Here is a 24,748-nt window from a genome sequence, read left to right on the forward strand (position 1 = left end):
GAAGCTGCCTCTTTAGTATTGTTGGATGCATTTTGCCGTCCATTCAGACTTTGAGAGATCATGTTGACTTGCTGAGTCAACACTTTGTTCTGAGCCAATATGGCATTCAGAGCATCAATCTCAAGAACTCCTTTCTTCTGAGGTATCCCATTATTCACGGAATTCCTCTCAGAAGTGTACATGAATTGGTTATTTGCAACCATGTCAATGAGTTCTTGAGCTTCTGCAGGTGTTTTCTTTAGATGGGTGGATCCACCTGCAGAATGGTCCAATGACATTTTCGAAAACTCAGATAGACCATAATAGAATATATCTAATATGGTCCATTCTGAAAACATGTCAGATGGACACCTTTTGGTCAACTGCTTGTATCTTTCCCAAGCTTCATAGAGGGATTCACCATCCTTTTGTTTGAAGGTCTGAACATCCACTCTAAGCTTGCTCAGCTTTTGAGGAGGAAAGAATTTATCCAATAAGGCCGTGACCAGCTTCTCCCAGGAGTCCAGGCTATCCTTAGGTTGTGAATCCAACCATATTCTAGCTCTGTCTCTTACAGCAAAAGGGAAAAGCATGAGCCTGTAGACTTCAGGATCTACTCCATTTGTCTTAACAGTCTCACAGATCTGCAAGAACTCAGTTAAAAACTGATAAGGATCTTCATATGGAAGTCCATATAACTTGCAGTTTTGTTGCATTAAGGCAACTAGCTGAGGTTTCAGCTCAAAATTGTTTGCTCCAATGGCAGGAATGGAGATGCTTCTTCCATCAAATTTGGACGTTGGCTTTGTGAAGTCACCAAGCATTCTCCTTGCATTATTGTTGTTGAGTTCGGCTACCATCTCCTTCTCTTGTTCAAAATTTTCTGAAAGGTTGTTTCTGGATTGTTTAGCTTCTCTTAGTTTCCTCTTCAGAGTCCTTTCAGGTTTAGGATCAATTTCAACAAGAGTGCCTTTGTCCTTGTTCCTGCTCATATGAAGGAGAAGAAAACAAGAAAAGAAAGAGGAATCCTCTATGTCACAGTATAGAGATTCCTTTATGTTAGTAGAAAAAGAAAGGGGAGAAGAGTGAGGAAGAATGAATAGTCTGTATAAAGAGTAAGGATAGAGGAGGTGATAAGAGATGAAGAGAAGTGTTAGTAAATAACTAAATAAATAAAAGAGAGATGAGAGAGGGAGAAATTCGAAAATAAGTTTGGAAAGGAGTTAGTGATTTTTGAAAATTAATGATGAGATATAAGATTAAATTTAAAACTAATTAATTAATTAAAAAGAATTTTGAAAAAGGGTGAGATATTTTCGAAATTAGAGAGGGAGAAGTAGTTAGTTGGTTTTGAAAAAGATAAGAAACAAACAAAAAGTTAGTTAGTTGATTGAAAAGGATACTAAAATCAAATTTGAAAAGATTAGAAGATAAGGAATTAGATAAGATATTTTGAAATCAATTTTTGAAAAAGATAAAATTTTTTGAAAAAGATATGATAAAAGATAAAAAGATTTAATTCAAAAAAATTTGAAATTACTTACTTCACTAACAAGAAACTACAAGATAAGATTCTAGAACTTAAAGATTGAACCTTTCTTAACAAGAAAGTAACAAACTTCAAATTTTTGAATCAATTATATTAATTATTAGTGAATTTTCGAAAATATGATATAAAGATAAGAAGAAGATTTTGAAAATATTTTGAAAAAGATTTTTGAAATTTTTGAAAAATAGAAAAAAAATGAAAAGGATATAATTTTTGAAAAAGATTTTGAAAAGATAAGATTTTTAAAATTGAAAATTTGACTTGACTTGTAAGAAACAACTAATTTTGAAAATTTTTGACTAAGTCAACTCAAATTTTCGAAAATTATGAGAAAAATAAGGAAGAGATATTTTTTTATTTTTGAATATTTTAATTATGAGAGAGAAAAACACAAACATGACCTAAAACATGAAAATTTTGGATCAAAATACTTAATGCATGCAAGAACACTATGAATGTCAAGATGAACACCAAGAACACTTTGAAGATCATGATGAACATCAAGAACATATTTTTGAAAAATTTTTGACGCAAAGAAAACATGCAAGACACCAAACTTAGAAATCTTTAATGCATGGACTCTAACAAACGAAAAATGCATATGAAAAACAACAAACAACACAAAACAAGAAAACATCAAGATCAAACAAGAAGACTTACCAAGAACAACTTGAGGATCATGAAGAACACTATGAATGCATGGAGTTTTCGAAAAATGCAAGAAAAAATTTTTTTTTTAAAGCATGCAATTGACACCAAACTTAAAAATTGACTCAAGACTCAAACAAGAAACACAAAATATTTTTGGATTTTATGATTTTATGATTTTTTTGTATTTTTTTTAATTTTTTCGAAAAAATTTTTGGAAAAACGAAAAAGAAAAATTTTGAAAAGAAAATTACCTAATCTGAGCAACAAGATGAACCGTCAGTTGTCCATACTCGAACAATCCCCGGAAACGGCGCCAAAAACTTGGTGGACGAAATTGTGATCCTCAAAGTTAGTCTCTTTGTATTTGTATGAAATCAAAAATACCCCAAAGAGATCATGGTGTGATGAATTGGGATCTTAATAATCCCTGGTAATGAGATGGAGCTGGATGCATACGCATGCGATGCGTGTGTAACACCCTAATATTCAAATCCTTATGCTCGAGTCATAAGTCAATGATATTACGGTGGTACGACTCTCAGGTGGATTTTTAACACATAATTATAAGTATAATTGAAAGGAGTATTAATCGAGAAGCCTGAAAAGAGTAGAAATAAAATTGCGAAGTCGTATCACTCACGTTTTGACAACTTAAAGATAAAGCGTGAAGTCGAAAGCTATATACAGATAAAGGTATAAAGGAGAACAAGAGAAAGACATTATATAGATATATAACATAAGTAAATAGTCACTAGTCACGACCCGCGAAATTTAGGCCGGCTAGGGTACAGTATGAAAGTAGTTGACAACAGTACATCCTAATCTCTCCCAAATAAAACATGAAAGCCTCTATAGGCAAGTTCAAAAGAGTTCAATACATAATATAAGCTTCTCAAAATAAAGGTGGAGAGATTCTAAGCAAAATATAAAGTAGAGAATATAAAGATCTTCGCCATCTCTCAGATGAACCACAGCTCACTTCTGAGCACCTGGACCTGTATCTGAAAAATAAGAGATATATATGGAATGAGAACCCCCAACCCATGGGTTCCCAGTACGGTAAAAGTGCCAAATAAATACAATGCATTGTAATAAAAACTCACTAAGCATCCTAAACTTCCGTTCACCGAATATTCATCCTATATCCTCGCTAATCCATAGATAGACAACTGACATAAGGGAATGCTAAATCTAATTCATATTCCTCATGCTTCCCAACTCCCTAATTCTCTGACAATTCACAATCAGAATTATAAACAAAACCATCCCCAGCTATTTGGTGGACGAAATTGTGATCCTCAAAGTTAGTCTCTTTGTATTTGTATGAAATCAAAAATACCCCAAAGAGATCATGGTGTGATGAATTGGGATCTTAATAATCCCTGGTAATGGCTATTGGCTATGTGTGGACACAACTCCGTTCAACTTAACCAGCAAGTGTACTGGGTCATCCAAGTAATACCTTACGTGAGTAAGGGTCGATCCCACAGAGATTGTTGGTATGAAGCAAGCTATGGTCACCTTGTAAATCCCAGTTAGGCAGATTAAATGGTTTATGATGAGTTCGAAAATTAATAATAAACAGAAAATAAAAAGGGATAGAAATACTTATGTAAATTAATAGTGGGAATTTCAGATAGGCGTATGGAGATGCTGTGCTCCTCTTGTATTTCTACTTTCTTATTACATTCCTCCAATCCTTCCTACTCCTTTCCATGGCAAGCTGTATGTAGGGCATCACCGTCTTCAATGGCTACTTTTCATCCTCTCGGGAAAATGGTCCTATGCGCTGTCACTGCATGGCTAATCGTCTGGAGGCATCACCCTTGTTGATGGCTACATCCCATCCTCTCAGTGAAAATGGTCCAAATGCTCTGTCACAGCATGGCTAATCATCTGTCGGTTCTCAATCAGGTTGGAATAGAATCCCTTGATTCTTTTGCGTCTGTCACTAACGCCCAGCCTTCAGGAGTTTGAAGCTCGTCACAGTCATTCAATACCAGAATCCTACTCGGAATACCACAGACAAGGTTAGACTTTTCGGATTCCCGGGATCCTACTCGGAATACCACAGACAAGGTTAGACTTTCCGGATCCCCATGAATGCCGCCATCTATCTAGCTTATACCACGAAGATTCTGTTGGGGAATCTAAGGGATATGCGCCCGGCCTAAGGTAGAACGGAAGTGGTTGTCAATCACGCACGTTCATAGGTGAGAATGATGATGAGTGTCACGGATTATCACCTTCATCAAGTTAAAGTGCAACGTATATCTTGGAATAAGAATAGAAGAGAATTGAATATAAAGTAATGGTAATTGTATTGAAACTTGAGGTACGGCAGAGCTCCACACCCTTAATCTATGGTGTGCAGAAACTCCACCGTTGAAAATACATAAGTGAAAGGTTCAGGCATGGCCGAAAGGCCAGCCCCCTAAAACGCGATCAATAGCCTCTTAAGATGAAGAATAAAACAAAACTGAGACCAAAGATGAAACATGGTCAAAAAGACGTCTAATGCAATAGTTAAATGTTCTATTTATACTAAACTAGCTACTAGGGTTTACATGAGTAAGTAATTGATGCATAAATCCACTTCCGGGGCCCACTTGGTGTATGCTTGGGCTGAGCTTGATCTATCCACGAGATGAGGCTTCTCTTGGAGTTGAAAGCCGAGTTATAGCGTGTTTCTGGCATTCAACTCCGGGTTATGATGTGTTTCTGGCGTTTAACTCCAGACAACAGCATGTACTTGGCGTTGAGCGCCACTTTACGTCATCAATTCCCGAATAAAGTATGGACTATTATATATTGCTGTAAAGCTCTGGATGTCTACTTTCCAACGCCATTGAGAGCGCGCCATTTGGAGTTCTGTAGCTTCAGAAAATCCATTTCGAGTGCAGAGAGGTCAGATTCCAACAGCATCAGCCGTCCTTTTGTCAACCTTTTTCAGAGTTTTGCTCAAGTCCCTCAATTTCAGCCAGAAATTACCTGAAATCACAAAAAAACACACAAACTCATAGTAAAGTCTAGAAATATGAATTTAACATAAAAACTAATGAAAACATCCCTAAAAGTAGCTTGAAATTACTAAAAACTACTTAAAAACAATGCCAAAAAGTGTATAAATTATCCGCTCATCACTATTCTATCTCAGCAATTTTATATCATTACCTCACATCCTCACCTAGAGCAAGTGAAATCGCTTCACTGCGTCTACCCAGGGAACTCAAATTGTCTCATTTAATAATCATCATTTTAAATTAATCATATCATTATTCCATTTCAATAAGAACAACCCTCAGCATCAACCGACACCAGCACGAGGGGCCTCTCAGTTGTACAAACACAATCAATACAGACAAGTAATACACAATTAAAGTACAAGTAGAACAGATAACATATAGTCAGGATAATGCATACGTATCTCTACAGCTTTGTCAATTCTTCATTTTTTCATGAAATCTCAATTTTGGCGTGATTTTCTTTCGTTTTTTCAAGTCATCTTTGCCTCCTAAACCTTAAACGACTTAAACGAACATATCAAGGCTTCAAATAGAATAAAAATAAGATTAATTTGACAATTCTAAAGGCCTAAAAAGTATGTTTTAATTAATTAAGTACAATTAGAAGAAAAATCGTAAAAGTATGCATTTACAAGGAATATGTGCAGGTGCAGGTAATAAATTTCACTATTTTCAATCCAAAAATCATCATAAAATATGGATCTATCATCTACCACATCGTCAATCTTACTTGTCTTGCCAATCATCTTTGTTTTTCTCCTACTTGTAACACCCTACCATACAGAGTCTTATACTTAAGTCATAATTCAGAGATGGCAAGGTATTATGACCTCTAAAATAAAAATTTAGTACGTATAGTAGTATGAATGATTAATTATAACTAGGAGCCTTTGTAGAAAAAGGGGTAAACTAAAAATTGCAACTCGAAAGCGCAACACTCCGATCGATAACGTAACGAACAAGGATAAACCAACGCGAGATTATATATATACAAAGGAGTGTCAAAAACAGGAATGTCAAGACTCAAAAGCCGGTTGCGAAGATAACCGGTCCGAGCATAGCAACATATGTATATATACAAGTAAATAGAATAGGAAACCCCAAGGAAAACCCAAAGGGACACAAAACTGAGAACCTATTCTCCAAAATCTCCTATAAGAGGAGTCATCACAGTTTGTATTATTTAATGGAGATAAAAGTATCTAAGCAAAACATATAACCCAAAACACAGTCTCGAGAACAAAGGATCTTCGCAAATCTAGAAGTCTCCAGCATGCCTCAGCGGGAAACCTTACGTCCTGCATCTGAAAATCACAAAATCCGCATGGGTGAGAACCAGAGGTCCCCAGCATGGTAACAGCTTCCACATATATAATACATAATAATAGAGGAAAGCCAAAGGAAATCCTAGAACTTCCTCCAGATAATATCAAAGCTTATAAACAAGCTAAACCATATGTGGCGACTGACTAAAGATTCTTCCGTCTAACTAATACTTCCCTTTCCAATTCCTTCAGACCTCCCAACCACCAGCAGGAGTATAATGTAGCAAACACAGTTATATCAAACAAGAAATATACAAATAGGAACATGTAAGGCATTTAGACAATTAGCAAGTAATATGCAGTCAAATAGGCAATCTCAAACAATTCATATAGTATGCATATGATGAATGCCTGTCCCTAGTGGCTGATGATATCATCTGTCGGTTATAGAGCCAACCCGACGAGTCCTGGTAGCTAACCATTGGACTGTCCCTCTGTCGCGCATCCCCAACTCGAGTTATACTCATCATAAACTTGATCATAATCATGATCCATATCCATCACCCTCACTGGTGAATATTTACGGGGGCGAGCTCATCCGGGTCTTTCACAGTGCCCGGCCACACTTACGACATAGGGTCAGAAGAGCTTCGAGTCTCAACCTGGAGCACGTGGTGGCTAGCCACTGCTTCCTTCCAGGGAAACTCTCATCTCCAACAGTAGAAGTGCAACATTCACAATTCATTAAACAGCATCTATGCATTTATACTTAGCCATAATCATGGCTCTGCCATAACACGACAATAATCTAGCCATCCGGCTCACGGTTAAATCCATAACTAGCCATTCGGCTCACGGTTAAATCCATAACCAGCCATTTCATTAACAATTACGGCCCTTCGGCCCATGGCATAACAAACACTTCCACCACCATCCTCCGCCTCTCACATAATCATGCTTGATCCTCATTGATCATTCATTTTTCCCTTGCTTCACTCGCAAGTTACCACATCCCCTAGCTCCTTTTCCCATTGCTAGGCATATCATAATGATTTAAGACATAAATGGTGAGATCGGAGGCTTAGAAGTATGAGATTTGGCTTTTAAAACTCAAAAATCAACTTTGGGATGAAAATAGGGCCACGCGTACACGCACTCCACGCACACGCGTGGATGGCCACAAAACTCATCGACGCGTATGCGTCATGCACGCTAACGCATGGATTGAAAATTAGCCAATCAACGCGCACGCGTCAACCACGCATACGCGTGGGTGCTCTCGTGCCCCAGGCACAAAACTGGCACAGTTCTGGCACAACTCTCTGGAAAATGGCTGGGCATTGGGTGTAGCACATTCGGCGCGCCCACGCACATCATGCGCACGCGTGGATGGCATTTTCGAGAAGAACGGCGCGTACACGCCAAGTGTGCCTACGCGCGGGGGTCATTCTGTTAAAAATTTTCTAAGTTAAAAGTTGCAGAATTCACATATTCAACCCCCAATCTTCCAACGGACATAACTTTCTCATTTTAAATCGTTTTTCACCCGTTCTTCGAACGGCATGGACATCCCGGATCCAATTTCATTTCTAAACAGATTTAGCACAAAACAGAGATCCGTAGTCCATGTTATGTCCCGTCAAAGTATGCCCAAAAACCATATTTTTTATACAAAACCACAAAGTGCAATTTTCAAAACAAGTCATTTTCAACTCTTTTCAAAATCAATCAAAACATGTAAATTTCATCCCTTTTCTTTGAAATCAATCAAAATATATCAAATTCAACATCAAGCCTCTTCAAATCACACATTGACACTTTACCACAATTTACAAAATCACTATCCCATCATTTTAACCTACTTCACCCAAGTGGCTCAAACTCAAACACATTGACATATCATATACTCTTCCTCATGCCAATTTTCAACAACACCAATTCCAATAAATCATCATTGTACACAATCAATATCATACTCACCATCAACATGGTTCAATCCATAATTCAACCATAACTAATCATCAAGCATATATCACAACATGCATATTTCTCATACATCATACCATCAAGGCATCAACAATCATCATCACATATATGACCACATCATACATTTCAACCATCCAACAACATCAACAATTCAATGCCTATCTTAGGGCCTCTAGCCTAAGTATTTCCTACCACATTACATATTAGATACGGGAAACCGAGACCATACCTTAGCCGATTTCCCAAGCTCAACCGGAGCACTTCCAAATCACTTATCCACAAGCTCTCAAGGTCTCAACACCTTCAAGAACAGATTTTTCACCACCAAATTCCTTTTCAAGCTTTTCAATATCACCAATCAAGCTCCAAAATTCACATATACACAACTTAAGCCACAACCATCACACCCATACACAACATCTCAATACCCAAACATCATAGAACAACAAATTACACTAGGATTGAGAATCTTACCATACCCAAGGTCCAAGGAGACAAGATTAACCTTCTCCTTCAAGGGAGTTGGGTCCTATAACATCAAAGAGCCCAAAATCTCAACATTTTTGCTCATGAAACTCGAAAACAAGGCTGAAAATTCGAAGAAAAAAACGTGGCTTAACTCAAGATTGATTGTATGGGTTTTGTAGAGCTCTCCGCGGTGAACGCGTGGCCGCAAACGGTGCGGCAATCGGAGCTCTAGATCAAAAGTTATAGTGGTTTGAAGATCAAGTGAGAGATAGAAGTTTGAGAGAGTGTTCTTCCCCCATTTTCTCTCTTTTTCAGCGTGTGTGAGTGTTGTGTGAGGAGAGAGAGTGCTGAAAATTAGGGTTTTGGTTTAGTTTAGTTGGGCCAAGGGCCCACTTTGGGTCCGGTTGGCCCGGTTTGGCCCGTTTGGTCCAATCTTGGTCCGATTTCTATGAAATTGGTACCGAAATTCTCGTCTCAATCTCCTCTATCACTTTTAGCCATAAAAATCACATTTAGGACTTTCTAGAATAAATTCTCATTTATGGGTTAATTAACCGTTAATTAACCAGATTTTACACTGCTAATGCTAATTTGTTTTTTTCTTGCCACACTTTGCAAAACCTCTGCCCCTGTATCGCCTTTATCGGCATTAGAGGTCGAACCTTCTTTCTTAGCATTCTTCCTTCTGATATGAGCCCTTAACGAAGCTACAATTATACTAGAATGCTTTTCACCTGTAACAAAACAAAATGCAAGTTATCATATAACATTTGTAAACATTTCCAAAATATATCAAAGACACTTACACAAATTCGTTAGAAGGAATTTGCTCAATCAGAAACTCCAACACCCTTTCATATACTTCAGTGATCACTTTTGGCCCCAAAATTTGCTGAGGTTATGAACGCCAATAAAAAATCTTCTCAGTAACATTTTCATCCAATGATATAACTTGGACTACTATTCAAATTTACTCAAACCCATTTTCAAACCCTCTTCGCTTGAATCAGTGAAAAGAACACTGTAATGAAGGGTCGGGTCTAATCTCCAAAATCTCCATCAAAATCTTAAAGATCTTCAAGAAAGTCCAGTCATTTGGGTGCAATTGCGACAGTGCATAGTTCAGTTGTTTCAGTATTGACATTCAAAATCGTGATATACGCGTTCAGACCGGTCGCATGGCAACAACTCTATCTTTCCCTTCCCACTAGCCCTTATAACACGGGACTTGTCTATCTTCTCTACACTCTCTTTGTGAACAAAGAGGGACCCCTTTATCTTTACGTTATCATCAACCTAACTGTATATACGAGTCATTTTCATCAACAATAGTAACTTTTCTCTTCATTAGAAAATTCCACAAAAAATAAATTATACAAAGAAAAAAAGAAGAAGCATAAGAAAAAGATAGAAGAGGGAGTACTAACCTCTCTTACTCATCTTTCTCCTCAAAAAGTCCCTTTTTTACTCCCAAAAAATCCCTTCGCATGAAGCATACAGTTAATTTATTTCAAACAACCTTTGGCTTTCACCTCTTAAATACACTAATAAAGATAACTACCCACTTTTCTTGTGATAAGATTTATAAAACTACTTCCAAAACTATTTAAATTTTACCATTTAGAAAAAAATTAGACATTAATTACTTCTCAAACTGTTTTTAGTCTTTTAATTTCTTGTCGTTTATATTAATAGATCATGCTGATTTTGGGACTCCATCTTCCTACAACTGAGTCATAGCTCAACTTATTTAAGCTCAACATGTTTTATTAAAAAATAAATACTTTCACATTAAGTTTGGGAACTATAATCCATCCATTATAACTTGGTTGTAATGGGTTATAACTCGGATATCGAAACAGATAATTATAAGTGATGAAAAAAACGATAATAAAATTTTATTCTCGTAAACATCATAATCAAAATGGATGAACTGTCACATTTCTTTCTATATTATAAAAAACAGCTTAAGGAGAAAGACAAGGTACATGCAAAATTCCAATGATTGATTCTTAAGGAAATATCTCATAGACTGATTTGAGTGTTTGAGTGCTTTTTGTAAGTACTTATACTCTCTGTTTTTTAATGGTCAATGTATACCTCTTTCAACTTAAAGATTAAGCATATCATTCGCAGGAAGACGAGCTATACGAGGCAATCTTCATAGTAGGATAAGAACATCCATTATCTTAATTTAAGAGTAATTATCTCTTTATTTTATTACTTTACTAACTTTTTCACTTTAAAAGATTTTAATTCAATATTTTGACGGCTAAAACTCAAATATTGAATTAATAATATATAGTTCTATATTTATATGTATTTATTAAAGTAATAAGGTATCTAAATTAAACTTTTTATTTATACATAAAATTAGTCAATAAGCAATTGCTATTATATTTTGGTATTTTTATTTGTATTTGATTATAAATATAATTTTATTTATATATTATTTACGAAATTTAATTATAGATACAAATTTAGTTTGGTTATTTTTTATGAAATTACGTTATAAATGTAAACATGAGATAATTATATATATATATATATATATATATATATATATATATATATATATATATATATATATATATATATATGCTCTATAAATATCATAAATGAGCCATTATGTATATTATACGTGTTTTATATAAATTAATTGACTATTATAATAATCAAACTTTTCATAAATATCACAAATTAGTAATCAGTTAGTCATTATTTTATGTAATTACTTTTTCATATTTTTAAATATAAATATGAGTCTAATTTAACTATATTATTTATAAAATTTGATTATAACTATGCTTAAGTTTGATTCCAAATATTAATCTAATTAGTTTGATTATATTCTCTTTAGATAAATTAATATTATTTTATACATTTCCTAATAAGTGGTAAAAACATTTTATATCTTATTTTAATTAATATTATTTTATATATTTTCTAACTTTATATTGAAGACTTAAAACAAGAATTTATATTTTCTAGTAATAGTTGTTAATATATTTGGTATTTTAATTGTAATAAGTGCACAAAACCTATTTTATATAAGTTAATGAAACAAGAAAGTTTTAAATCTATAAATTTATTAGAGTTATGCATAATTTTAGTTCCTAAAAATGTGTTATCTTTTTTTTTTTTTTGTCTCTCTAAAGAATTATAAAATCGTTTTTACTATTACTATTTTTATTATATCGGATTATAAGAAGTGGTGATAACAACTCCCATGTAAATAACAAAGTCACACTTGCAAACTGGGGTTCACAGCATCATTGCAATTCAAAGACACAATTTTATTGGATTTTTTTAATTTAAATTAATTAAATATATTATTTATCAAAATTTATAATGCAAAAAATATTTATTGATATACGCAATTTTATGCATCTCGAATATTATGACCTAATATGCATTAAAGACATATCTCGGATACTCAATCATCTAAATATGATTCGATAAAAATTTTACGTATTTCGAACGTAACTAAGATATGGCACAAAGCAGAAATTAGGTACTCAATACCAAAGATATGTGCGTAAAGAAAATAAGGTCATAGTATTCGAGATGTACACAAACGATTATATATAATGGATGCAGCCGAGATATTCACTCATATATTAAATTTTTTAAAATTTGGAAACATTTTTTACACTTTTAGTTTTAGTACGTACTTAAAGTATAGATGACTTTTCGACAATATGTGCACGACAGGAACATAACCAGCTAAATGAGATGTGACACATAGTCAGAGTATTGGATTTCGAAGTTGATTTCTGTCTCTTTTATTCTGAATAATTAATTAGTTTATATATTTAGACTTTATTAAGTTAGTTGACATGCTAGGACACTTTGAGTTAATTAGCTAGAATATATGTGAGAATAATGACAAATCATATTATTTTGATTTACATATTTTTATTTAACATGTCGAGATAATTCAATCTAAGTAGTTAGAACACGTGTTAGAATATTGACATGTTAGAATAGCTTTTTCTCTTTAATTAGTTAGCATTGTTGAATTTAAATTAGCTAGAAGACCATTAGTTTGTATAGAATATTGAAAAATGAATAATTAATTTTTTAAAATTACATGATTTTTTTTACTGAATACTTATGATATTACTAATTAATATTAATGATGTTATATGAATATATTCATAAAATAAAATATTTTGTTAACAAAATTATTAATGTACTAGGTTCTACTTTTTAATTACAATAAAAATTAGATATCCATGAGTTAGATAAGATTAATCTGGAAGACTAAAGGTTGTTATTCTTGTAGAGGTTTCGGTTACTCTTGTTACGTCGTGTGACATTGTCCATCCCTCTATGATATTCTATTGTCTTACATTATAAAGATTGAATTTGGACATGCAGTAGAGCTAAAGAATTTCACGTTTGACAATATTTTACTCTCTGTATTTATTAAGTAGTGGAGGCTCGAGACCACAGTTTCCATCTTCCGTGGGTGAGGTCACCATTATGCTGTAGGATGTCGCTTACCATCTTGGTTTGTGCATGGATGATGAGTCGATCGGGGGTTTCACCAAAGATTTTTAGCAGTACCATGGATTCCAAACATGGCAGTGGGTTGAGAATTTAATTGGTGATAGGCCACCACCACAGCCAAAGGACAGGAAGTAATTTTTTAGTTTGAGGATGGAATGGCTGAGGAATAGGGTCTCACATTCTACCTAGGACATCTCCAGATACTCTCCGTAAGCAGATGGCCCACAATCACTGCTTATGTCACGAACTGCAATATACTAGCCCATCACATGTTGCAGTATTAGTCTAGCATGTACTGTAACGACCTAATTTCTAGTACGTCATGATCATATTGAGAACCAAGTGTTACTAATTTATTCCCTAAATAAATATTACTTAATATTAAGCTTGTAACCGAATTAACGCGTAATCACTGAGCTCAGCCTATACCAACAACAATATGTAAGCAAATTCATGACAAACAGATAAACATAATAATATACCTTACATATAGAAAAGTCATACGAAAGGAAACCATTTAGTGTACCATCTCATATAGCTTAAGTTTATATATATATATATATATATATATATATATATATATATATATATATATATATATATAACTAACAAGCTCAAACCTCTTAAAATTTTTATAAATAAAAAAATAATTAATTTATATTTATATAATATATAAAATAATTACTATATTATTATTATATTATAGATTAAGATTCATTAATTTAATTTTTTTTTATTTTTAATATAAGCATTAGAAATAAATAAAATTTTTATAACTAAATGTAGTGTAACAAAATATATATAATATTAATTAGTTCTTAAAAAATTCTAAAAAAATAGTTTCTTTCATTTTAGTAAAATAACTATTTATTAAAGTAGACAAATTAATTATTTTCTTCTCATATATAATTTTTTTAAGATATAAAAGTAATTAATTAAGACATTGATTAAGATAATTAAAGTCACAATTTCATTAAATTTTTAATTTAAAGAAAAATCCTAGTTAATTTTGGTATAGAAATTTCGAATTTGAAAATATTGATAAAAATTATGTTGAATTTTGATTTATTTGATTCTCATTTAAATTAATCACTACATAAGTTAAAGTTCTATTTTGAAGTTATATTCGAGCTTTAATCTGATTTTTAAAGTTTCAATTTACTTAGTTTGATTTTTTAACTTAGATATCCATGACTCATATTAGGGTTTAAGTGTTTAGTTGAAAAAAAAAATAAAGTAAAAGAATTTCAATTGTCACATCAAATAGTCGCTAGAATGTATAATGTAGCAGTCGTTAGTCCATCTCAACATGTCGTTAACAATTTTGTGAGACAGTGACAAAAATAAGATTAGGAACCAATGTGAGTCATAACTATTAAGTTGGGAGACTAAATTGAGTAAATCGAAATTTTTGAAATTAGATTGAAACATAGTTGTTTGAACCGAACCAGTGATTGAACCGGTCAAGCTACTGGTTCATTGGTTTATTGGTTCAATCGATAAATCACTGGTTGAACCGCAAAACCGATCTCACGTAAATATAAAATATAAAATAGTTAAAAACTTAAAATTAAAATTTGAAATACATATCTTCACTAACATTTTATGAAGAATCAAGTCTCAACTTCTAAAAATAACTAATATAAAAAAACCATAAAATTTTAATACTACAATAGTATATTATTTTGACACAATAAAAAATAATTAATTCACAAAGTCTATCATCTAACTATAATATTAGTAGATTTTAACACTAACATCAAAACAAATAACCTTAATCACAATACTAGCAATAAAATAGATCAAGTAAATTAATAAATTTGTAGTAAAATTTATATTTATATTAATAATTAAAATATAATTAATTTTAAAAATAGAAAAAACAAAAATTAAATTAAATTAGATATTTATGTATACTATATAATTAGTATTTGTCAAATATAGTACTTAGAAGTGCAATGGCTAAGTGGCAAGTAGAGGTTGCTTTTGCTTCAAGGTTCTTGGTTTGAGACCTTGTGGAGACATTTTAAAAAATTTCAAGTAGACCAGTTCAGTTAGACCGGTTCTTATCGGTTCACACCGGTTTTATTCCTTAAACGGTCCAAGGAGTAAACCGAACCGATTCTAGTCTGGTTCACTAATTTTTCGGTCGAACCAGCTGATATAATAATGGTTTATAATAAAAGAAGCATTCTTTTGCAACAATGAACCTATAGTAGTAGTTAGACCATCTCCAGTAGGGAACTCATCCCAGTTCCTGTTTATGGCCCACCTGTCATAAAAAGTAACTCCACATCAGCTTTTGCGTCATAAACAGTAAATAGGAACTCAAAACATCTCTCTCTCTTCTCTATTAGGAGGAACTAACTTTAGTCCCTATTGTGGTCCCACTTAATTAATTAATTAAAATACTTGAAATTAATGTAATTAATTTTTTTCAATAATGTAATTTAAATTTATAAATTTAAAAATAATTCACTATTAAAAGATATTAATATTAAATAAATTCATATATAATAATAATACACAATATATAATTCGGGGTTACACTAATTTGTAAAATTACTTAATACAAAGAAAAACATAATTAAGCCTTATAGTTGACGACAAGCATTGTGAAATTGCCATATGTGTTCAATCAAGTCCTCTTTCAATTGTATATGCTGCTGCCTATTTCGAAGTTGGGCATTTCTTTGGAGAAATTGATGGTATGGTGCGAAATCTTCTTCTCCCAACTGAGGTTGTGATAAGCCATTTTCGACATCATCATACTCTAGGTCCTGAGCAAAATTTCCTGCATAAGTGTCTCTTTCATCCTCAACAATCATATTATGCAATATAGTACAAGCTCTCATTATGTTGGCAAGCTTCTTCTTTTTTCAAAAATGAGCTGGACCACGTATAATTGCAAAGCGTGCTTGCAACACTCCGAATGCTCACTCCACATCTTTTCTTTGCTTTTCTTGGTATTGTGTAAATAACTTGCATTTCTCCCCTTGTGGCTTTGAGATTGATTTGACAAATGTGGCCCATTCAGGATAAATACCATCTGCTAAATAGTATCACATAGTATAATTATTACCATTAATAGTGTAATTTACCTCCGGAGTACGGTCGTTTAGAATATCATCGAACACTGGAGAACGATCTAACACGTTGATATCGTTATTTGAACCAGAAACTCCAAAGAACGCATGCCATATCCAAAGGTCTGAAGATGCTACAACCTCAAGTACTATGGTTGCAACCCCACGATAACCACTCATGTACATACCTTTCCATGTCTTTGGACAATTTTTCCATTGCTAATGTATGCAGTCAATGCTACCCAACATGCCAGGGAAGCCACGACCCTCCGCCATTTGTAGCAGGCGTTGTACGTCATTTGGTTTGGGTTCTCGCAAGTATTCATCCTCGAACACCGATTGTAGTGCTCTCGCCTATGCGCACATAATCATCAACAGCATCAGCTCCTATGCCATATGCTAACATGTGTATCGTAGCGGTACATTTCTGGAGTGATGACAAGCCTCTTCTTCCAGTTGCATTAACCCTCTGTTGGAAATACGGATAGATGTTTGAGAGAGCATCTACTATCCGAAGGAACACATGTCTTCTCATTCGAAATCTCCGTCGAAAAATGTCAGCATTATACATTGGTTCATCTGCAAAGTAATCTTGAAAAAGGCGATCATGTCCTGCTTCTCGATCTCTGTTGATCCATCTATGAGTAATTGGGAAGAGCTTCTATCGATATCTTCTTCTTCTGAATCTTGGAGTAAACACTCATCGATCCAATTATCTATGACTGTGTTATCTTGCCGTCTTCTTTTGCCATACAAAGCCTTATTAAACATATCATCAAAATTTCTAGCCATATTTAGAAATGTAATTTTTAGTTCTCTTTCGAGGTGAGAAACAAGAATTAAAGTGGAGTTGCAGAGTCATGGATAGTTGATATTTATAAGTGTGTCTGCAATAAGTACCTTAACGGCTAGTCAATGGCTTGTTTTGCAACGGCTAGTTTTGCAACGGTCACTTTCATGAACAATAAGGGCACAATAATATTGACTAATTTAAAAACTTACATCAGAAATAAATAAAACAAACTACATCATAAACCAGTAATACGCAATAAAAATAAGAACATACTACATAACTCTACGAATACAAGGAACCATTAAGTAAACCACTTGGTGATTATTTTCTCACATGCAATCTCATGAAGAGCTCGTCGTTTTTCACTCATTGTAGACGTGTTAGCATTAAGTATTTGCATATCCATTTCTCTTTCCCTTTCCTTGGCCATCCTTTCCATTTCCCTTTCTTTTGCTTTTATCTCCATTTCTTTAATATACCTCTGAGTTTGTAATTCTTTTTCTTTCATTGCTGCTTGAGATTGTAATTCTTGTTCTTTCATTGTCGCTTGAATTTGTAACTCCTTCTCTTTTATTGCCATAATCTTTGCTATATGTTCCTTCTCCTCTTCTCTTTCTTTTTTCCTATCCATTAGTTCCTTTTCTCTAACATTCTTAATATCTTCCATGAGAGATAATTTTTTGATAACTGATGATTTTCTTTCGCTAAAATCTTCAGACATCTGTGCTTTTTCCTTACCTTTTCGCTTGCTCTTCTTTGATCATTGTGGGCGAACGGGAGAGTCCACACCGGGTTCGTTAGCCAACGGTGTTTCTGGGTTTGATGAGGATGAGTATGCTCCAGTTGCACTAACCTTGGTTCTCTTTGAGCCGCCACTCTGTGTAGGTTGTTGGCTTCTCGATTTTCACTCCAAGTGAAGCATGTTTCAATGCCTCTCAAAAGAGAATTTTTTACCATAATTTGTGGAATAAAGTTTATAAGCCAACTCTTTTATATCATCAGCGTTCGAACTACTCCTTATGTTTCGACTAGCTTGATCGTAGCAACCAGCAAATTGTGCAACAGCCTTGTTGATCTTATACCATCGTTTCTTACATGCAACTACCCCCCTTGTCATGTCGGAGCAAAATTCTACACAGTAGCTATGAATTCGACTCCAAAATGTTTCCCCCTTTTGATCGGTACCAACTACAGGGCCAGTTGAAACATTTAACCATCCACTGATCAGCATCTCATCCTCTTTTCAATGCCAGTATTGAATACTATCTTGCCTCCGATCTTCAATATCATCATCATTAAGGTCAATAGCATCTAATCCACGAGAGTTGACAAAATCTGAATATTGCGAATTTGGACTAAATTGTATAGGAGCCTGAGAGGATAGGTTAGAAGAGCCACCAACACCAGATGAGTTATGTCTTGATGCAGTGAATTAAGTTGGAAACGGAAAGGAAGTTGGAGTAACATTTCTAATAGAGGGGTTAAATATGGACAAAAATGGAAAATGGGCTGTTTGTGAATTTTTATTTTGCGGTTGAAATATAGGAAACTGATTATTATAAGGAGCTTGAAAATTGAAATTAGAAAGATTTTGTGGATTTGGATTTTGAAATGAATTTGGCAGTGTGAAGTTTTGTTTTGGAACTTGAGAGTTTGAGGTTTGAGATTGTTGGGTATTTGGAATTTGATGAAAGTTTTGTAAGTAATTGAAGAAAGAGTTGAGTTGGTTTGGATCCATTTTTTCGAACAAAAAATAATAGTAGCAGAACTTTGATTTTGTAAACTTGGAAGAAGATAAAGAAGAGTAGTAGATAGCGTGAGAATAGAAGTGTATCTAAGTGGTATATATAGAGTAACAAAATATTAATTTATTAACAATAACGGTAACATAATAACGGCTAGTTTCTAACGGCTAATTTTACAACGGTTAGTTTTACAACGGCTAATTTAATATAATAATATAAATATAAATAATATTTAATATTAATTATGATATAAATAATTAATATAAATTATTAATTAAATAAAAATTTAATTATTTAATCTAATTAATTATTATAATTATTAATAAATTAATTATAATTTAATTACTTAATTAATTATTATTTAAATAATTAATATAAATTATTAATTAAATAAAATTATAATTATTTAATTTAATTAATTATTATAATTATTATTAAATTAAATATTATTTAATTATTTAATATAATTATTTATTTAATTATAATTTCATATATATTTATTTAAAAGGTAACTTGCCATGTGGCAAGTTACCATTGGTTGTCCTTGAGTTCCTCTGAGCAAGGACTCTTCTACCTTGAATTCCGTAAGGGAACTCATTTCTCTGCTTCTCCAACGGTAAGTTTCTCAAAGTGTCAGAAAAAAGTTGAATGGGAATCATCCATTGGAGGTGCTCTTAGGGGTGTTCATATTTATCCGTATCTGATCTGTAATTTGAGGATATGATCTGATCTGTAAGATGATCGGATTGGATCGAATCGGATCCACACTCTAATCAGATAGAAGTAAATATGTTTAAAAAAGTAAGCAAAAAAATTATTGACTTTTTTTATAAAAATAAATTTTTTAATATTTTTTATTTTATGGATATATTTGATATCTGATCCAAATATAAAAAATACGAATATCGAATTTGATCTAATGAGTTTAGTGCAGATTGGATCAAAATTTCAACTATATCCAATCTGTAAACACCCTAGTAATAATAACTAAAAAATTACAATGATTATATTTTTAACTAAGAGGAAGTGCCAAAAAAAAGTACTAAATACAAGAACATTTAATCATATATAATTTTTTACCGTATATTATTTAATTATTTTTTAATCATATATAAATAAATTACTCTTAATAAGACTTTTTTGTGTTATTCAATTATCTTTTTTAAAAAATAATTAATTATTAAAATAATTAAACTTTTCACAACAAAAATAATAAAAAATTTATGAACGAAAAAAATTAACCATCTTGATAATTTTTGTATTTTTATTTATATTTTAATTATAAACATAAATATAATTTAATTATATTATTTATAAAATGTGACTATAGATGTAGATAAAATTTAGTTATATTACTTATATATAGTTTTATTGTATTGTATTACTTATAAAGTTAGATTATAATTATGACAATAGAATTGTTCTTGTATTTTTATATGTGTGACTAATTGGTGGTGTTAAAATATTACTCTTAATTATAAATAAGGTTTATAATTTAAAAAATCAAAGGCTCAATTAAAAAGATACAAAAAAATGATGTTAAAATATTCTAACTCTTTAAAATAAAAATTTTTGAAATTTAATTAAAAATTATTTAAAATTTAAACTCAATAAAAATTTATATTCAATGTGTTTTGTATTAAATATATTTAATAACCTATTATATCATATTGGTTGAAATTAGTTTTTATAATGTTAATTTTTTAATAACACTTTATTAGAAAAAACCATCTTTTCAGAATTTTTTAAAAACTAATTAATATTATATATATTTTGTTACATTACATCTTGTTATAAAAAATTTATTTATTTCTAATGCTTATATTAAAAATAAAAATAAAATTTAAATTAGTAAATTTTAATCTATAATATAATAATAATATAGTAATTGTTTTATATATTATACGAATAAAAATTAATTATTTTTTTATTTATAAAAATTTTAAGAGCTTGTTATATATATATATATATATATATTGATGAATGTGATATATTTTTTTATGTAAATAATTTTTTTAAAAAAATCTAATAGTTAATCTATTACCTTTTTTGTTTTAGTCCAAATTAATTTTTTTATTGTTTTTAGAAAGAAAATCTTTTGAGGAATTTAATAATATGTGGTGAGGAATATCGAATGAATTATACAGAAACCAATTAAAACACAACATGAAAACATCTTTAAAAAAAGACGTTTTAAGCGTCTTTATCTGAGTGGCCTCCATAAACTAAGGACACAAATATACATGAGGAACATGTGCTATATCAGGAATAGAATCAGGAATGAGTTTATTATATAGGAATAATCATTATATATCACTACACTACCAAAAATACGGGAGTTACCAATGGAAAGGTACCCACGAACAACAAACAGTGGCAAAGCTCAATGACCGTCATAACCAATTTCAACGTATTATATCTCTGTGGCCAAATTTTGCAGAGTTTTTCGACGTTCTTGTCAATTTGAGATGGGTTTCCTCATTTGCCATAGACCCAATGATCACTGTGATAAAATGGAACGATGTCCACTGGTGCACGAAATCTTAATCCCAATTATCAAAATCAAAATTTCTTATGATCTCGTACCACTAACCAGCAAGTGCACTGGGTCGTCCAAGTAATACCTTACGTGAGTAAGGGTCGATCCCACGGAGATTATTGGTTTAAAGCAAGCTATGTTTATTTTATTATTCTTAGTCAGGATATTAATTAAAATTTTCAGTTGGAATTATTAGAAAAATAAAAGAGTGTGAAATAGTTACTTGTTGTGCAGTAATGGAGAATATGTTGGAGTTTTGGAGATGCTTTGTCCTCTGAATTCCTACAATATAATATTCAACTCAATTGTTTGTAAAGTTCCATCTATGGCAAGCTGTATGTAGGGTGTCACCATTGTCAGTGGCTACTTCCCATCCTCTCAGTGAAAACGGTCCAGATGCTCTGTCACAGCACAGCTAATCAGCTGTTGGTTCTCGATCATGTTGGAATAGGATCCATTGATCCTTTTGCGTTTGTCATCACGCCCAGCAATCACGAGTTTGAAGCTCGTCACAGCCATTCAATCCTTGAATCCTACTCGGAATACCACAGACAAGGTTTAGACTTTCCAGATCCTCAAGAGTGGCCGCCATCAATTCTAGCTTATACCACGAAGATTCTGATTAAAGAAGCTAAGAGACGCTCATTCAATCTGATGTAGAACGAAAGTATTTGTCAGGTACACGTTCATGGATTGAGGGAGGTGATGAGTGTCACGGATCATCACCTCCTTCACAATTAAGCGCGAATGAACATCTTAGATAGAAACACACACACGTTTGAGTGAAATATAAACAATTGCATTAATTCATTGAGACGCTGCAGAGCTCCTCACCTCCAACAATGGAGTTTAGAGACTCATGCCGTCAAAGTGTATAAAATTCAGATCTGAAAATGTCATGAGGTACAAAATAAGTCTCTAAAAGTTGTTTAAATAGTAAACTAGTAACCTAAGTTTACAGAAAATGAGTAAACTATGATAGATGATGCAGAAATCCACTTCTGGGGCCCACTTGGTGTGTACTGGGGCTGAGACTTAAGCTTCTCACGTGCCTGGAGCTGTTTTGGGCGTTCAACGCCAGGTTGTAACCTGTTTCTGGCGTTGAACTCCAACTTGTAACCTGTTTCTGGCGCTGGATGCCAGATAGCAGCATGATACTGGCGTTGAACGCCAGTTTATGTCATCTATCTTCGCGCAAAGTATGGATTATTATATATTGCTGGAAAGCCCTGGATGTCTACTTTCCAACGCCGTTGAGAGCGCGCCAATTGAACTCCTGTAGCTCCAGAAAATCCATTTCGAGTGCAGGGAGGTCAGGATCCAACAGCATCAACAGTCCTTTTTCAGCCTAACTCAGATTTTTGCTCAACTCCCTCAATTTCAGCCAGAAAATACCTGAAATCACAGAAAAACACACAAACTCATAGTAAAGTCCAGAAATATGATTTTTGCCAAAAAACTAATAATATTATACTAAAAACCAATTAAAACATACTAAAATCTACATGAAATTACTCCCAAAAAGCGTATAAAATATCCGCTCATCACAACACCAAACTTAAACTGTTGCTTGTCCTCAAGCAACTAGATAAATAAAATAGGATGAAAAGAAATTAAGAAGTAATAATATCTAAGAGTTTTAAATGGAGCTCAGATTCTTATTAGATGTGCGGGGCTTGTAGCTTTTTTTTTCTGAACAGTTTTGGCATCTCCCTTTATCCTTTGAAATTCAGAATGATTGGCATCCATAGGAACTCAGAATTCAGATAGTATTATTGATTCTCCTAGTGTAGTGTGTTGATTCTTGAACACAGTTACTTTATGAGTCTTGGCCGTGGCCCTAAGCACTTTGTTTTCCAGTATTACCACCGGATACATAAATGCCACAGACACATGACTGGGTGAACCTTTTCAGATTGTGACTCAGCTTTGCTAGAGTCTCCAGTTAGAGGTGTCCAGAGCTCTTAAGCACACTCTTTTGCTTTGGATCACGACTTTAACCACTCAGTCTCAAGCTTTTCACTTGGACCTGCATGCCACAAGCACATGGTTAGGGACAGCTTGATTTAGCCGCTTAGGCCTGGAACTACTTCCTTGGGCCCTCCTATCCACTGATGCTCAAAGCCTTGGATCCTTTTCTTAATCCAATAATTTCTTGTAATTTTTTTTCACTGCTTTTTCTTGCTTCAAGAATCAAATTCATGATTTTTCAGATCATCAATAGTATTTTTCGTGTTCCTCATTCTTTCAGGAGCCAATGTTCATAAAATTCAAGATAAAAATTATGCACTGTTCAAGCATTCATTCAGAGAACAAAAAGTATTACCACCACATATAGTTAATTATAATTTTTATTATTAAGAACTCGAAAATTAAATTACTTCTTTATTCTAATTATCTACTATTTTATTGATGTCTGATGATGATGAGAAAAATAAATTATAACTTAATTGGGAATAAAACCAGAATAGATATACTAATTACTACTACTACTATATATATCTCCTAAGGTAAATTTCTATAATAACATTATCACAGAGTTAAAGCTAAATTTAGAACTCAACAACCTGTGTTCTGAGAAGTAGATGTTCCTTTGATCTGTGGGGTGCTTGGTCCTTCAAGGATTAATTTCTGGCGCTTCAGCTCCCTTAAATCACACCCTTGCTCTTCTTGTTCCTTAAGCAGTTTGCAAAGCATGCTACTTTGATTGTTCTGTTCTTCCTTTATTTGGTTCATAGCTTCTTGCAATTTGGAAATAGATGCCTCAAGATGTTCCCAATATTCGAATTGAGGGAGTTCTGGGAGGACTTCCTGTGCTCTCCTCTTGATTGGATCATCCTGCAGCTGTTGTCTGTCCATTGATATTCTAGTGATTGGCTTCTCAACTGAGATATACTCTGTTATTCCCATCTTCACTCCGGCATCTTTGCAGAGCATAGAAATTAAGCTTGGATAGGCCAATCTGGCCTCCTTGGAATTCCTGTTTGCTATTTTGTATAGTTCACACGAGATCAGTTGATGGACTTCTACTTCTTTTCCCAACATGATGCAGTGAATCATCACTGCTCTTTTAATAGTAACTTCAGAACGGTTGCTGGTGGGCAATATAGAACGCCCAATGAAATCCAGCCAGCCTCTGGCTACTG

General features: G+C 33.0%; 1 non-coding gene and 1 pseudogene across 1 annotated transcript; one reads left to right on the forward strand and one right to left on the reverse strand.

Moving 5' to 3' along the window:
• The first annotated feature begins 336 nt into the window (after positions 1-336).
• Positions 337-440, forward strand: LOC130971276 (small nucleolar RNA R71). The gene has a single exon (XR_009082503.1). It is a non-coding gene; the product is annotated as a small nucleolar RNA R71 (small nucleolar RNA).
• Positions 441-16,318: 15,878 nt separating this feature from the next.
• LOC130966083 (uncharacterized) lies at positions 16,319-18,039 on the reverse strand (annotated as a pseudogene).
• Between the last annotated feature and the right edge of the window lie 6,709 nt (positions 18,040-24,748).

Source organism: Arachis stenosperma, chromosome 3 (assembly GCF_014773155.1).
Source record: "Arachis stenosperma cultivar V10309 chromosome 3, arast.V10309.gnm1.PFL2, whole genome shotgun sequence".
Lineage (NCBI taxonomy): Eukaryota > Viridiplantae > Streptophyta > Magnoliopsida > Fabales > Fabaceae > Arachis > Arachis stenosperma.